The sequence below is a fragment of the Micropterus dolomieu genome, linkage group LG22, assembly GCF_021292245.1.
Source record: "Micropterus dolomieu isolate WLL.071019.BEF.003 ecotype Adirondacks linkage group LG22, ASM2129224v1, whole genome shotgun sequence".
NCBI lineage: Eukaryota > Metazoa > Chordata > Actinopteri > Centrarchiformes > Centrarchidae > Micropterus > Micropterus dolomieu.
The window spans coordinates 9,869,925-9,875,161 of record NC_060171.1 but is presented as its reverse complement, the minus strand read 5'-3'; positions in this window follow the sequence as shown (position 1 = coordinate 9,875,161).

The following is a 5,237-nucleotide window of genomic DNA, read 5'->3' as shown; positions in this document are numbered from 1 at the left end:
AGCAGGAGAGGAATAGAGAGAAAAAGAGAGGGATGTAAGGAGAGAGAGAGGGGAGGGAGGCAGCCTACACAATATACACACAGAGGTACAGACAGTGAAGGTGATGTTGCTATAGACTAAATGAAAAATGGTACAGATATTTATAATAGTGTTAATGGTAACAGTCGTAATGTTAATGATTATAATAACAATAATAACAATAAGACTAGCAACAATAGTCGTTACAGCAGAGGGTGTCGAGCAGGAACACGGGGGCAGCAGGTGACCCGCAGCCACAGATCCAGACTCCACAGCTCCAGAGCCAGAAAACCTGCTATTCTAAGGTAATATAAACATAATGGTTTATAATGTAAGGTCTTTGTACACCACTGAAAACATAGTTATAGATCTCATATTGCATTTCTGTCGATAGATCCTCAGAAATATTACACACTGGACCTTTAAGGTGGGACTACCTTATGGGTATTCAAGCCGAACACCATCAGTTTTCAGCATGGTGAAGCATGACAAAAGGCAGCATTCTTAGGTTTGTATAAACTTATATAAGGAAAAGATTTATATACAAGTGATGGCATGCCTTTTAGCATGGCTATTTTCCTCTAAATGGGACCAAAATTTATTGAACTGTCCTTGACCTTGAAACTGAATCTTGTGTGTTGAAATTGAAATGAGAGAAGCACATTTTAAGTACATAAAAAGTTTGAATTTTTTGTGAGGCTCAGTTCAGTTTCAACTGAATTCAATTTTTACATTCAGTTTCAAGTTTATTCAAGCAGGAATTCAAGCGGAATAGCATCAGTTTTCATCATGGTGAAGCACACCAAAATGAACCATTCTTTGTATAAATGTATGTAAGGAAAAGATTTATTTACAAGTGATAGCATGCCTGTTACCTGTAAGCTATATAGTAGCCTATACTAATATTGGAAATGATAATAAACAACATGACATAACATTAGTACTAATTGAAATACAGTGGTGTAATATCAGAAAATGGTTTTCTTTGTTAAAGGTTGAATTGTTGAATCTCAACTAGCCTAACAAGCTGTTTGAATGTTACAAATACTCTATAAACTATCTGACTATCCAAATAAAGTGTTATATTATATTCACTAATACACTTATGCATACTAGATACTCCTCTAGGTTCTGGATAGTACTGGCACCTATTTTTCCACTTCAAGCTTGAAGTCTTGTCTATGTAGCATACCTTCTTTACTGTTAATACAAATTATGAATATTAATATTAATTCATAAATCCTCGTTAAGGGCACCACCTAAAGATTTGCTGTCTGCCCAAGGCTTTAGGAACCTTAAGTATATCTTAATAATTATACAATTATTTCCTAGTGATCAGTTAGTAGTAATTGTTTAATTATCTTGAATCAATCTAATCAATCAGTCAATCTCATATCGAAGGCGTAAATCCTCCGTTACAGTTAGCTGGAGTCAAACAATACACACACACAGTTCCTGTGACTACGGTGAAATTTATTAACTAACTAAAGGTGGATATAAAGTGGGTTTAAAGACATACAACAATAATGATTAAGCAAACAGGATGCAATCAATGAAAATGATGGGAGTTAAATGTGGATTTAGTGGTCTATTGTGGAAAAGATTTGAGTCTAAGGAGGGAGAGAGAAGAGAACCAATAAATGCAAGTTATGGTAATAACTTAAATTTGGCTAGGATTAAACTAACGGATTAAAAACTATTGGACATCAACTCAACCACAGAATGCGTTGGTTCCTTGCTGCTTGTTGTTTCTCCAGCCGGTTGGTGTTCGGCCGGGCTAACACTGGCTGAGTTGCGTGCGTTCTCGGTTGAGACAGCTTAACACGCCCTCTGCCGGTCGCTTTCTCTGCCACTATGGCAAGCCAGGTCCGCCACTTCGGTTGGTAAATTACTTGAAGAAACTTGCAGTGATGGCTGTTAACCTTGGCTCGGTTCGTGGGTTTTGATGTCCTTTGGGCTGCTGCTGGCATAACTAACCAACGTGGCTGGCCTCCCAGGCTTCGTTGTCGTGGGGAGGAGTGAGGTTAGTTGATTCGACAGAAATAAAGCTTAAAAAGAAACTTGGTTGTTTCTGAATTAAAATTTGCATGACTTAAAACTTTACAAACAAACAAAAGAAGAAAAAAAACCTTCCACGACGGGAGCGAGACTTCGCGTGTGTGGCTTGAAAAGAACAAAGAAATCTTCGCGGCAATGCTTAGGGCGTTGCTGGGAGACCGGACACGCTCCGTAAGCGTGTAGAGCAAAGAGCAAGAGCTAAGAGACCGCCATAAGAGACCAGAGAACAAGAGAGAGAGCGAGCGCGTGTCGCCGTGTTATGTGTCCTAGGGCGTGTCCCAGGAGGGGGCTGTGTTTCCCCTGAGGGTTTATTTCCGGTCTCCTGAGAGAGGCTGTCCCTTAATTGTCTATTTTAAAGTCTATTTGCGTGTACTTCAATCAAATACCTTCCCACAATCAAACCTTAAATGCCATAAACAGTTATACTGTTTTCAGCATTTGATAAAAAGGAAACTATTAAGTAATCATTGTAATGATTAGAATGGTTACGAGTTAAACACATTTTCAGGATGGAAGGAACTAACATTTCCTGGATAATATTGGCTGTTAAACATTCTTACTTAGAGAATATAAGCAAGTTACACGAATATGGCATCAGATTATACCCAATAAAATACAGAGTGATGCATTAAAACAGGGGGAGAGGCATTAAAGAAACAGGGACATGTAATACTTAGTTTGTCCTCTTTGGGGACACTAGTTCCACGAGAGAACAATTGATCCTCTCACTAGGGAAGAAATCGAGCTGGAAAATTAAGTAAGTAGCACAGGATAATATTTCTGTATCATGTTCTTTAACAAGAAAATATATAAAACGGTGTTGAAGCATGGCATTAGTATAACATAAATTAAAGGAATATCAGTGAGTATTGAGGAAGATTAAAACACTGCAAATTAACTTGCTTTATGGATTCTTCTTTTCAACACAGTCTTAACAAGAACATGGTAATAGAACTACTCAAATAAAAGTGGCAAGAATTACTAAGTAACTTAACAAAGATTATTTGATTAAACAAGGTAATAGGCAAGTTATAAGGAGACAATATTCCTTTTTCCACACAAAGGAATTCGGGGTACTGTCCTTCTCTGGCGTCTGGGGTTTCTCAACAGTTTCACAACTGGGTGTGAAGAGGGAGAGCGCATGTTAAGAGTCCAACTTAATGGCTCTTTGGTGAGGTAGAGAGTCAAGACTGAGGAAGGGGATCTTTGGGAATAATTAGCAAAGGGGGGCACGGTTGCCATGGCTACCCTGTGTGGGGAAAGTTAGCGTCTCTTGACCTTTTTTCAAAAGGGTTCTGATAGGCTGGTTCCGGCTGAATTAGTCTCTGGGAAGTGTCGGGGTGACACCTTTATAGTCAGTGAGGTCCTCACAGCCTAGTTCAGGTTGAGGTTAGTCTCTGTGTAATGTTAATATTGTCAGTTTAACAGTCATGCATAGAGTCTGTTATCTCAACTTCACAGGAGGTGGTAGGTTTTATGGCTGAAACTACGCAAGGAGCACTTGGGAGTGGAGAAAAACCTTTCACCCCCTCCTTTGGGGTACTTCGGCTGTCTGTTGAGGGTTGATAACTTGGAGAGAGATTGCAGAATTGGCACTAAAACAAAGCCTTTACAACTGGCGACCTGTCCAGGGTGTACCCCGCCTTTCGCCCAGTCAGCTGGGATAGGCTCCAGCCCCCCGTGACCCTGTACACAGGATAAGCGGTTGACGATGGATGGATGGACAAAGCCTTTACAACAGGGGGTGCCAGAATTCAGAAAAGAGAGGACTGGGGTGTGGTCAGTAATGTGTTGTGAGTGTTCCTATGACCATGATTTTGGTAGTCAATTTTGCCCACCTATTCTCCCAGGTACCCTAGTTGGCCCAGGAGATCCTCTTTCACCTTTACGACCAGGAGGACCTGTGAACTGACTGTAGCCAGAACAGGAAAAACATCCTAATCTTCAGAATGCAAAACATCATAATAATTATTGGATTTATCTTTTTTTTATTGTAGCAGTAAAACCTTTCGCCCGATGTCAGCTGGGATTGGCTCCAGCCCCCCGTGACCCTGTATGCAGGATAAGCGGTTGATGATGGATGGATGGATGGATGGATGGAGTTGATGAGATCTTCAACAAACTGTCTGAGTTACATTTTAGTCCTTTTGAACTACAAAGTTTGAAATCTAGTTTCAACCATTAATTGTAAGTAAAATGTGGTGATTTCAGAATTCAGTCTGTAGAAAAGAAAAATTACCACTTACTACAAAGTTCCCAGATTGTTGTAACACTGCAACACTGTAGCTAAATGTAATTTCTAAAGTGCAAATAAGAATTATATTATATGTTCTGAGCGACATCAAGCATGCGGTCTAGTTATTTAAAGGTTTAACATTAAATCTAGTACCAAATAGCAATAAACAGAAAGGAACTCACTGCCTAAACGAGGAGTGATCTGCAGGATGTGCTACTTCTTCGCTACTTCCAGTGACTGTGAACGTAGTTGAAGTAAATGTATGTGAGACTCCAGAGTTCACAACAGATGTTGGTTATGTCTGTTATGTCTGTCATAATTGGGACGTACTTGTAAAGAAATTGCTTCATGGCGTTACTAGCAGTCAAACGAGGCAGCACGGGTTTGAGCATGCAAAGCTGGATTCATCGCTGTCAGTTCAACTGTGGTTTGGAGTCAGGAAGTTGCCTGAGTGTAATTGTAAGTGTTAATTTCCTTGTGAAGTTTTTTTGTAGTTAGCACATACCTGTTTTTTTCCACTGAAAGCCAATGTGGTAAAAGCAAAAACAACACACTTGTGTTGGCTGTTGTTTTGGCAAATTACATACAGTACATGACTTTTTCTTTCTTAAAAAATGTCCTGAAGAGTTGACACATTCTGTCCATCAAAAGACAAGGCAACTTTATTTGTTTAGCATTTCATACACCCCCTGTGACCCTGTACGCAGGATAAGCGGTTGACAATGGATGGATGGATAGATGGACATTTCATACACCAGAGCAATTCAATGTGTTTTAAAGGTTACAAAAATACAGCAAAGGTAAAAGATTCTAGTGCATTTTTAAATCAAGTAAAAATAAAAGATAAATATAACACAAAAAATACCCCCCCCCCCCCCCCCCCCCCCCCCCCCCCCCCCCCCCCCCCCCCCCCCCCCCCCCCCCC